Source organism: Protopterus annectens, chromosome 8.part1 (assembly GCF_019279795.1).
Source record: "Protopterus annectens isolate FY-2018-M chromosome 8.part1, PAN1.0, whole genome shotgun sequence".
NCBI classification, from domain to species: domain Eukaryota; kingdom Metazoa; phylum Chordata; order Ceratodontiformes; family Protopteridae; genus Protopterus; species Protopterus annectens.
Window position 1 is genome coordinate 427,057,316 of NC_056742.1, and position 12,857 is coordinate 427,070,172.

General features: G+C 37.8%; 1 long non-coding RNA gene across 1 annotated transcript in view; it reads left to right on the forward strand.

Annotated features, from left to right (window-relative positions):
* Positions 1-6,241, forward strand: part of LOC122810088 — a 295,664-nt gene extending 289,423 nt beyond the window's left edge. The window contains exon 2 of the long non-coding RNA XR_006366055.1: positions 6,048-6,241. This is a non-coding gene — a long non-coding RNA (uncharacterized LOC122810088). The remainder of the gene's footprint in view (positions 1-6,047) is intronic.
* Positions 6,242-12,857: the final 6,616 nt, after the last annotated feature.

Genomic DNA, 12,857 nt, shown 5'->3' on the forward strand with positions numbered 1-12,857 from the left:
TATAAGATGAGAGACCTTTTATTTTTAATGTTCCCTATAACATTTACAAATAAATGTATAAACTCTTATAACATAAAAAATAGGAGAAATGAAAAGAAATGGATTAACATTTTGGTATCAATTTATTGATTACACTTATATCAAAGAGCCTAATTCCCTCATTGCAAGATATAATATAAATCAAATAATTGGTTAAATATTTAAACATTTAGGGAATACATTGTAAACAAATTCAAAATAAGTCAAATAGAGAAGTCCACACCCAGACCAAAAATTTGTCACTTTTTTGTGAAAGTAATACATTATGTGGTAATGATGGGCTCTCAGTATCAAGAATATACAGGACCCTACGAATGGACATGAAAAATCTCTGATGAATCTCTATGGAATTATGCAGAGAAGGTTAATAATTTCAGATTTTCAGAAAAGGAGAAAATAATACTTAAATCGGTTAATAATACTGCATCATCTCCCTTTTGCAAAATATACACTTGGAAATTCATTCGTAAAAGTTTCTTTACTCCTCATAAAGTGGCACTAATGAAGAGAAATACAATCTCTAAGTGCTAGAAATGTGATAAAACGTTATATGCAGACTGGATACATATGGTTATAGAATGTAAAACTGTAATTCCTTTTTGGCAGGCATTTAAATCCTTTATAAAAGTGCTGTGGTCGGATAAATGTGAGGTGACTAACTACTATTACTTAATGCTCCAATCCCAGCATGTATTTCAAGTACACAAGTACACTTCTTCTGGTCTATTCTTGCTATAGCAAGACAAATCATTACTTCTAATTGGAAAATTAAAAAAAATATATATCATTTATGGAATTTATATCACTGGCCAAAACTGTATGTAACAGAGAATTGTCGACTATAGCTTCAAGAACTTCTAGAATGACACATAAACAATTGGTTTGGTTAAAACTTAAAAAATTGTTAGATAAAATGTGCATGTATTAACAAAAGCATATATTTTATGGAATATGTTTATAGTTATGTTTATTTTCATTATTCAATAACTTTGTTACACTTGTATTTTAAAAAAAAAATCAATAAAAATTATGTGAAAAAAGGGGAATTATCAAAGAGCAGTAAGTTAGGTTAGCTCGCATGATTTCAGATGATGCCCTGTTTAATGAGGAATGTATTAAATTAAGGGAAATGTTCATTGCTAGAGGTTATCCCCTTGGTATTATTAATGAAATTTTCAAGGAAGATTCAGAAAAAAGAAGGCAGGGATACATTACACCTATTTTAACTATCAACGGGCACCTAAATGAGGTTGAAAATGAAGTTCAAAAGGTTAAAGAAGACAGTTATTCTTGGTCCTTCATAACCATGTTTACTTATGAATACCCATTTATTAAAGATATTATCAAAAAGAATTGCGTTATTTTCAAAGCTTTTTATATGATTACCAACATTCTGGGCAATGGGCCAATATTTGTCTCTAGATGGGCTAGATGTATTAAGAATTTATTAGAAATTAAGGAAACACCATTTGTTAATGTTATTGAAAGGGGATGGGGTATTTTTAAATGTGGCACTTGTTCGCAGTGCCCATTCATTTTGGAGAATATAGAAGTACAAGTGAATAATATTTTAATTAGAACTAATTTTCATTGTACATGTAAATCAGTGGATATTGTATATTTACCTTTGTGCAAACAATGACTTAGTTTTTATGTTGTTTCAAGGAGAGGATTTCTGAACACATTAATGACATTAAACACAAGAAAAACACAAATTCTTTATATTGTCATATGGAAAAGAATCCGGACCATGAGTTTTTATTTTTTGGAATTGATATAGTATATAAAAGTTCTCTGGGAGGGCCATGGTGGGATTTAATAGAACGCAAAGAATTGCATTGGCAACTGAAGTTAAGCGCCATAGTCCCTCTGGGTTAAATGATTCTATTTCTGTTGCTACCATTCTTAGGTTGATGTCTTATTATGTTTAAGTTTATTTAAACCAATATTTTGTTTACTTATTCATGTCTTAAATTTTATGGTTCACTTGTTTTAACATAATATGTCGTTTTTATTTTTTAGTATGTATATTGTATTTAGGTAGTGGAGTTTTTTTTAAATGGCATTGTACCTGGGTAGGTGTGTCTTTAACCATGTGACTTATTAGGAGGGTTATTTAATACTGGGTGTGTGAAGTTTTTAGTAGATTCTGAAGAAGTTGTGATACATTCTTATGAAAATGCTCAGACTTGGTTGAATAAAGTGGAATTTGTGGTCACCGCTATTGTTTTCTGCAGTTTTTTCCTTTTATAAATGAATATATGTTTAATAACATTTCCTGAAATTAAAATTGCTTACTCAAGTCATGTACTCCCCAAAAAAAATCTCTTTTTCTGATGACAAGCCAGAGTTACGAGTGTTGTGTTACTTGCGAATTAAGAAAAATGAATTTGATGTGCATTCTTGAACTACATATAAGTTGGGATAAAAAGTGCCCAAATGGGTTGATGCATTTCATGATATTACATTGCACTTGACCTTATATAACTATATGTTTCATTTAACATATTTTTGTGGCAGAAAAAATGTATAAAATTTGCCACCATGTATTGCAGTTAGTCTTTTCTTGCCTGACATCGTACCATAGTTGGACCATTTTCTTTAAAGTCAAAGGATGAGATGTACAGGCCTGATGCTCTGCATGATCCCGGAAACAAAGTGCCAGCCTTGTCCATGAGCCATGCCTTTCAACTGTCCCTGATTTTTTAGAATGTTCTAACATTTTTGATTTTCTGGTAAATCCCTAAGGATTACAGTCAGTCAGCATTTCTAGATGAGTTTCACACTTCTTATTTGAAAGATCATGTCTCATTAACATTTTAAGTGAATTTTATATATATATATATATATATATATATATATATATATATATATATATATATATATATATAGTTCAGGGAAAAATATATATATATATCTGTGTATATATATATATATATATATATATATATATATATATATATATATATATAAATATATATATATATATATATATATATATATATATATGAGAAAGCACATTTCACTGAAAGTCAAATGACTGTGCACAAATCACTGAAAGCTCAATTCACTGAAAACTCAAGTCACAGAAACACATTTCACTGAAAGTTATACATGGCCTTTTCCCCACTGTTGTGCGACCCTGGAGTTATTATATACAGTAAGGGGGTGTGTGGGGGCACCACCCCCCACATTGGGGGTGTGAGGGATGTAGCCCCCACATATTTTGGATATATATTAAGTTTAGAAAAGAGTAATTTATTTGAATTGCAAGTATCCATGTATATAGTTCAAAATATTTAAAATAAGTGGGGGGCTACGCCCCCACACCCCCGATGTAGGGGGAGGTGCCCCCCACCCCCACCCCCACCCCCTTACTATATATACTAACTCCAGGGTCACACAACTGTGGGGAAAAGGCCATATATAACTTTCAGTGAAATGTGTTTCAGTGAATTGTGCACAGTCAAATGTGTTTCAGTGAAATGTGCTTTCAGTGAATAGTCCTAGACCCATATACATATATATATATATATATATATATATATATATATATATATTATTTTTTGCATTTTTCCACTCAGTATTTTTGGCTTTATTCAAAATTCTTGAATGAAGAAGTTGAGAGGTATGGCATCAAGTAAATATGGCACTGTGAAACAAAATCAGCCTTATTTTGTAACAGATCAACCCAGGAGTATGAATACCTGTTGATGCAGCATAATAAAAATAACAATGCATTGTATAGCAAGGAACCCTAACTCCAGTATTTTATTAATCTGTAATTTATGGATACTATTCATACATCAGGTGCATTTTATGCACTCCTAACTAACTCTCCTCCCTCATTATTCTCAGTGATCCCTTTCAGTTGGTCAGTTCTAGTGAACCACATTCAGGCTAGCAGGCCTAAAGGAACAACTCATCTAATCAAATATTATGGAGGGAAGTTAATTAAATGCCTGTGGAATTTGATTTTTTTTTTTTTTTTTGCTATCCCTGTTTTTGGAACTGTGCACAAATCATTTCTGAATTAAGAATACTTTACAAAGTGCTGTCTGTCTGAATTATTTTGGAGAATGTAGCTCTCTGCTTCCTGATATTAAATTGCTGCTATTTTTTTGCTGTAAATTTAAGTGTGACAATAGGAGGTACTGCCAGCCATGCCAGCAGAAGTAGGACAGTAGATGTGTAAGATATGCCAGCTCAGCTGGAATTTTGTAAAGAATTATTTGTCACTTGTGTATCAAACTTATTTATATAGATGATTGTGTTGAAAAATGTATTTGTATAGCTGCTTGTGTTAAAATGTATCTACAATGTGCACTGCTGGAAAGAAAAGAAATGTGCATGCATTATTGTTACTGAACTAAATGTATATGTTTTAACAGAGGATACTGGAAGGGAAGAGGTTAATCACAATCCAGCTGCAGCAAACTTTGAAAAATAATTGAAATTAAATTAGGCCATAAAGATTGTATCTTACAATTCCGGTTGCAGCCAGAGACAAAATATCTAGGAAATGAAGTATTAGGAAACTTTCTTTATTATCTCTAGCAGAGAGCTAATTACTACTCTGGGAGGCTAGAGGTTTGAAATTGTTTTATGACTTCCAGGAGCAGCAGCAGATCTGAGCAATTCTCTTGTGTGTGTATTATTGACATATAGGTGCTAAAATTCTGGCAGCTTCTAGTGATGGGAATAGTGCGGGAAACAGTGTCAGATGACCACATGTGTGTGATGTCATTCTGCAAGACATAATATTTAGGTATTAGTGGGAGATTGCAATCAGTATTATGTATTCTCTTTTGGAATTGACAACAAGGACCACTCACACCATCATCTTGCCTTGCTCTAATCAGTAAGTAGGAACAGTAATTCTCTAGATCAGTCAGGAAAATATAGTGAGAATAGTTAAGTATTGTTTTTTCTGTAACTGTGACTCTTTCCAACGGTGTTATTTTCAATATTTCTTCTGACTGAAACATTGGTATTTACTGTAAATAGATTATTTAGTATGTTCATGTTATTTTATTATTTATTATTAAATATATTTAAACTTCTCAGTGTGGCTGGTCCTTTTAGAAAAAATATTTAAGTTTTGAGGGTATTTGAACATATTTATTTGGTGATAACTCTGACCACTACTGAAAGACTTGCTGTTGGTCAACATTACCACTTCTGTTAATATTAACTTCACTCAGCATAATTGGATACCCTTTTAAGAGCCTTATAGTAACTGACTGCTGGCAGTGAATCTACCCTATAGCCTGGGCAAAGTTGGTAGAGTGTGTGTGTGTGTGTGTGTGTGTGTGTGTGTGTGTGTGTGTGTGTGTGTGTGTGTGTGTGTGAAAATTAAATCTCAAAGAGAGTGTGTGTCAGCTACTTCGAGCAGGGACATGAAGCACTGGTTTCACAGAGATGGCGCTGGAGGATTTGACTTGGATACTTAGCAGAGGACCTAACTCTATAGCTGTGACAGTGGGGAGTCTTATTGTGGACCTGGAGGGAGACAGATGGAGACACCCAGTTCCTGGGCTGAGTGTGTGTCCTGCGTGCTCTTAAGGGAAATTGTGCTTGGTGCAGAGAGGTCTGCATCTGGAAATACTGAGTGTATCCATTTTTATTCCAAGTAAACATCCTTTGCAGTGTCAGTGGTGAGAATTCAGGCTCATTGATTACTGACTCAGAGTGCGGACATCACAGTAAGAATGAGTTATTCAGTTGGAATTGCTCTCTTTGAAGGATACAATTATTCAATAATCATTAAGATGCTTGTTAACTGCAAGTCTTCTTAGATTATTTTATACCTAGTGGGTTTTAGGAAAATTATTGTGGCTGTAATGTACTGAGTCTGTAGTCTGAAACTGTCATTAGTATTTACAGGGATGTTCTTCAATTGTCCATACACCTCCTGTAGTAAACTTAATATTTATGATTTATTTGTATAAGGATTTTAGTGCAGTATGTAAACTGACCTGTGTCCTCTCTCTCTCTATTTCTTCCAGGGTTGGCCATTACAAGCTCCATCACCCAAGTGCTACAAAATGGAAAGTAACTAATGGACCTCTGAAAACAAACCAAACATATACACAAGGAGTTTATATAAGCAAGTTGTTTAAGCAGTATGAAAAGGAAGAAAAAACAACCATTTTAAGCAGTATGGCACCTTGCTTTCCTTAATTAAAAACATGGGTACATACACCTTTGGTTTTACATAGTTTTATTCAGTATTTGTTTTACCTGCCTTGCCTTTTATTATAGTCCTTCCTTAGCTGTTCTTAGGTTGAAACTTGAAGCCACTTACATTCTGGTTCCATAGTCCTTACTAGGAGGTGAAAGTTTTTTTTTGTTTTGTTTTGTATTCTTTTTTAACATTTCACTGCTGCACAAAAATAGGCCAACTCAGCACTGTGTTCCCTTGCCAGTACCCCATCCCTCCCACTGTACATCATTTCCTTCATACACAACCTTTTCTCCACCCCAAACAACCACCCACATTTTTTTCTGTTCAAGGCCCTCTCCTATTTGACACTCCCACACTTAGAATACCTCTTGACTAGCCCCATTCACATCACTACCTCCACCACATACAATGCACTATAACTAACATATCAAATTTCAAACATCCTTAACACAACTCTTCACTAAACTAAGATATTACAAACTCCTCCCATTACTTTTAAAAAATCAGTTCTGCTAAAACAATTAGACAACTGCAATAAGCCTCAAGTTAGTGTGAGAGAATAAGCATCTGTCAGATTTGGCAAATACCTATAGTGCATGAAATAGTGACACAATATGGTGACATACATCCAAACACAGTACTCTCCACCACTCACACAGGACAAAAGCATATCCGACTAAACTCAGCTCACAACACACATCCAAATAATCACTGAACAACTGTTTTCATGGCCTCTGTAAAACACAACAAAACAAAACCCTATCAAGGCAGTTCATTCAGGCCTTAAAGGGACACTATAAAACTTTCAGATAGGCTAGCTTGCCTCGGACCAAAATCTAAACATTACCACTCCCTTTGTTAACTACCTCTCACTTTGTGACATCATTGTTAGGTCATGCCCATATATCTACAGTGTTCCATTCCTGATTTCATTCCCCCATTCAAACTGAAACAGTAATGTGATAGCCCCTACTGAACTTGTAGTTTTTACCTCCCAGGCTTTTACATGTAATATACTTGCATACACTGCTGGAAACTCCTGGGTTCTGGCTGGTGTGATTCTCAAACAATCAGTAAATATATCGCTGATTGTTAAGTATATTTCTTTGCATTTTTAACCTTTCAGAGTTCTGAATTGTCTTAATTTTGCCTGACTGAATTATTGTTTGCCTGACTGAATTATTTTATATATTTTGTGGCATTGTTTTATGTTTCTCATCTGTCCTGAAACTGCTTACCCTCTCTTTATAGTAGCCTGATTAAATTGTAACTGTTATTCTAAGCCTTTCGGTTTAAGCACTTGGGCTTCAGACCAGTTGTTTAACATTAAGAAGGTTTGCGGTCTGCACTGTTGTGGCAGGACAAGTAGCTTACATCCTTCTAAATTGGGAATTGCTGATTGAAGGCTCAGTGTCTGTTATTTTAAAAGTGTATTAGTTCTGGTTTAAGCACTTGGGCTTCATGCCAGTTATTTTACATTAAGAAGGCTTGTGCTCTGCACTCTTGTGGGAGGAGAGGTTAGATTCTGCCCTTCTGAGCTGGGAATTTCTGGTTAAAGGATTATTGTGCCTGCTTATTTAAACTGTTTCTTTCTGAAAGTGGTGCGCCTTGTTTGCTGTAGCATAGACTAGATTCAGGCATGCTGAATCTAGCTTTGTTTGTATAACTTGAGCACTAATCCAGGCCATCTTTTTTTGAAGAAGGTTCCCCTGCACCCTAGTGGCAGGAGTGGGCAGTTAGAACTTGTCTGATCGAAGACCGTTGGAACAGGGCTCAGTTTTTAACTTTTTATTGGTTAATTTGTTTAAATCAGTTTGCTCATTTGTTACTGTTATATTAAAAAAAAAGAAACTTTATGCATTGATGCTTAGCAAGGGTTAAACTATTCCAGGCGCCATAAAGTCTTCTCTTCAAATTTTCCCTTAGTACTAGCCAGTTATTTTTTAGTTTTAACACTCAAATCTGTTTCTTTGAGCTCAGAACTTGTTCAGAACTTGTTGTAAGCACTAAATAAGCTACAAATTGCTACAGCACTCAACTTTCATCACTTGTTTAGAGGAAAACAGTTTTTAGTACTTAATAAATAAGCACCTATCCAGGCATGTCTAAGGGTCAGTTCCCAGTGTTTTCTCCTGTCTACCTGATGAATCTGGGCATCTTGGGACAATGCAGCAATTGCCTCATGTACACAGACAACCCTCTCCTCCTATCACCCAACACTACAACCTGTGAGAGATGCACTTATATAGCCAAACTAGAAGCAAAGCTCACTTCACCCAAGACTGGACTAGACAGTCAAGAGGAGAAGGTAAAAATCTGCACCACACACACTCGTCACATTGTCCCTCAAAACCTACACCATCAAAACACACACACAGCAACACAAAACACACACCTACATTCCCTGAGGCTCTCAATAAAAATCTGCTCAAGCAACAAAGACCTCCAAAGCAAAAATGCATGCAACCTACACCCCCAACACAAACCAAATGACACATAGCCCACAAACAATGTGCCACTCAACCACAGCCCATAAGGCATAACAATGTACCCAACACTCTTGTCATAGGTGACTCTATAGTCAGGCACACTGATGTTCTACTCACCAGGCTAAACAAGGAAAGTTGCTGTCAGCTGCCTTTCGGGTGCCAGGATCTGCCACATAATGCACGCACGCATGTCACTCCACAACAAGTACAAATATGACTATGTCATTGTCCATGTTGGTGCAAATGACCTGAGATGTACCTCCTTGGACTACATGAAAAAAGACATGGAGGAGCTCTCCGATCTTGTAGCCCAGGCAGGTATGATTTTAAGGGGTCATTTTAAGGGGATCCAGTATCTGCCTGGGATGACATGATCGAAAGACCACAATGCTTTGCCAGAGATGGCCTGCGCCTGTCACTCTTGGGATTCCGGATACTGGCTAAGGCTCTTGCAACCCTATAGTGCCTTTTTTAGGCAAGGTTAAAATAACAAATTCACCACCATAACAGGTACAAGCAAGCACAATCTGAGGGTAATGCTATTCAATGCTGGAAGTCTAAACCTCAAAATGCATTCACTCGAGGCACTCCTTAAAATGGAGAACATCGACATCTGTGCAGTGATAGAGACTCGGTTCAAGGCTGCAGAGAACACCCCTGCATTACCAGGCTATAATTCATACCACACCCTTTGGCCACCTAATCTGGACCAAAACACTAAAGGTGGAGTCATGTCCATATTCATTAAGGATATCCACACCTCCAGGCTAGTTGCTCAGCATAATGCATCCGAGATTATCCAAGTACAACTAACTCTGGGCAAGACCGCAACCCAAAATGTAACTTGTTATAGATCCCCCACTGTGCCCCAGGATTCCCAGTCCTCATTTCTTGATACACTGGAAAATATGAAGGTACAACCCAACACCCTAATAATGGGCAATTTCAACTAACCCACTGTTAACTGGGAAAACTACTCATGTACCAACTCTTTTGCTCATCATTTTCTGGAATTCATAAATTCCAATGCCTTGGATCAACCTATCCACACCCCCACCAGGGACAGCAATATCCTAGACCTGCTCATTACCAACATGGACGACCGATGTTCCACACCAGAGGTCAATTCCTCATTGGTTAGATCTGACCACAAGCTAATCAGCCTAGACATCCACATCCCACCCCAACCCCCCATTAGAGAAACCACCATAAAAAATTTCTCCAAAGCCAACTTCATGCTTCTTAAGACAGAAGTGGCAAACTTCACGACACCCATGCAGATGGCAATAGAGGTACAACTGCTGAATCCGACAAATGCACTTTATAAGCACTTACACAAGTGCATGGATCGTGCTATCCCTAACAGAACCAAGATGCTATCCTGCAAAAAAAGGAAGCCAATCTGGTGGTCCCCTGCCATAACAAACTCTACAACAGAAGAAAGAAACTGTTGCAAAAAAGAGTAAAATCCCATGACTGGAAGAACTCACTGGTCAGCCTCAGTAAGAATCTGGGATCCCTCATAAAATCCTCCAAAGCTAGTTATGAAAACAAAAGCGCCACTGATTCTTAAAACAACCACAAAGCATTCTATAGCTATATTAAGAATCTCAGTGGCAACACTCAGATCTGCCCTGAGTTACAGCACAATGGCACTAACTATGCAAAACCAACTGATATTGCCAACATCCTGGCAGATAGGTTCAGTGCTAACTTTACCCCCCCCCCTTACCCCCTAAAGGGCCCAGCTGTATACTAGAAGAATGCAAAGTTACTGTAATCATGGCTGCACAGGTAAAAACCACACTCTACAAAGCCAAGAACACAGCATCCATGGGACCTGACAACATCCCAGGTGGCATTCTACATGAACTACAGAATTAACTGGCACCCCACCTAAGCACCATGTTCAGTCATAGCCTCACCTCAGGCTTTGTGCCCACTTATTGGCACACAGTAATGGTCATCCCACTCCACAAAGGGGGAGCGACCACGGACCCCAGGAACTACTGCCCCATTAGCCTAACAAGCCTGGTCTACAAGGCCATGGAATGCATCATCATGGAACTTATAAACAAAGACATTGGTAATCTCCAAACTCTGGACCCCACCCAGTTTGGGTTTGTAAAAGGCAGATCATGTCCCCTAAACTTGACTGACTTCTTTGAAGCAGTCACGAAAGCCGTAGATGATGGTAAGGTGGTTCACACAGCCTATCTAGATCTCGCCAAGGCTTTTGACACCATCCCCCACTCTGGAATTATAGATAAACTCACTAAACTAGGTATAAATCCCTGTGTCACAAAAAGGGTTGCCAACTGGCTCACTGACAAAACCCACACTGTGAAATAGCAGACTCCAAATCTGATTTCAGACCAGTGACAAGTGGAGTACCACAGGGTCCAGTCTTGGGTCCTCTCCTGTTTGGTATCTACTTTTCTGAAGTACAGGCTAACACAGAAGGTCTTTGGCTAATGAAGTTTACAGATGAATGCAAACTAGGAGTCATAACTGAAACTCCTAACGATGTGGACATCCTACAAAAGGGCCCCACTGAGACAAATGCCTGGTGTCAAACCCATGGCCTCAAGCTCAATGCCAAAAAGTACATTGTCATTCCCTTTGGTAAAAAATCTGTACCCATGAGCTACTACATAGGTGGTAGTCTGCTTAAGACCGAAAGTGTGATTAGAGACCTTGGGAAACAGGTGGACAGTAGTCTCTCCTTTGATAATCACATCACTACAGTAGTCAGGAAATCCTTCTACATGGCACACCTCATCACAAAAGGCTTCTCATCCAGGAAAAAAGAGGTCATTGTTCTCCTCTACTCGTCACTCATTAGACCCATTAAAGAGTACAATGCCCCTTTTGGTATGTACCTCACAAGACATCTGCAACAACTGGAAAGGCCACAGAAATTCCTCACAAAGAGGATTACCAGCCTCAAGCAGATGCCCTACGCAGACCGTCTCAAAAAACTCCAGCTTTACACCATCGCATATCGCCTACTCAGAGGCGATCTCTGCCTAACATACAAAGTTATGTCAAACCCAGAGCTGTTGGACATGCTCCACTTAAAGAAATCCCAATCCCTCCGAGCTACATGCTCTAGGGACCTAAACTTGGTCACCACAATAAACAGAGCATGCTGAAGGGATAGATTCCTGTCCCAGAGACTTCCCATACTCTGGAACAAACTACCTATCTATATCAAACAAAGCTGCTCATTAGCACTCTTCAAGAAAAATCTTGATGATTGGATAGGTAATAGGAAATTCACCCTGGGGATCCCCTCTGTGGCTCTGCTCGACAGGGGCACAGGAAAATAATTTTCTTGGGTGGCGAAAGCCAGAGTACCTTTTTGGCTAGGCTTGTATAGGCCCTAGGGCCAGTAGCCTAGTACCTACCTATGAACCTATAAAAATTGCAGGCAATCTGTATCCATTTGTGTTATTTTTTTATTACAATGATGGGGGTTGTGGACAATTGTGAATGGCGGCAGCAAGTCCTTTTAATACTGGCAAGAGATCCTGATTCCCATTACAAGGACACTGCATTCTCACAATGTTAAAGGGAGCAAAGGCTCCCAGTCATCAGGAGTGTTTTTCTTTTAGAGGTACTTTTTTTATACTGACAGAACAGTTGCAGTATCTGTGAGCACTGCACATTTTTCCTCTCTTTTTCCAATGTTTGCATGAAATTCCAATGAATAACTGGCATGCCACTATACATCATGAATGTAAGCATTAGAGATCAGTTGTTTAAAGGTGCCAGTCTTTGTACTTATCAGCATCTCATCTTCATGGATGCCCCCCCACACACAAAGCAGCAAGATGCAGGTCTGTGGGCAGTGGTGGCATACCTCTAAAATGACCGGATTTTCCCATAATAAAAAAAATGTTTTTTTCTAGCAAATTGCTGAGGATTGGCTTTACTAAATAATGATACACATTTGAGTTTCAGACTTTATATAATTCAGAAAAGGATACTAACACAAAACCTGTTATTCTAGCAAGTTTGTAAGGTTATAAGACCAATACTAAAAATCTGTCTTTATTTGTGGGACTTTGTCCTCCCATTATTTTAGGCTTTGTTCTGATTTCTTGCCCAAAGAGGTTGAGACATATAGTGGGAAATTG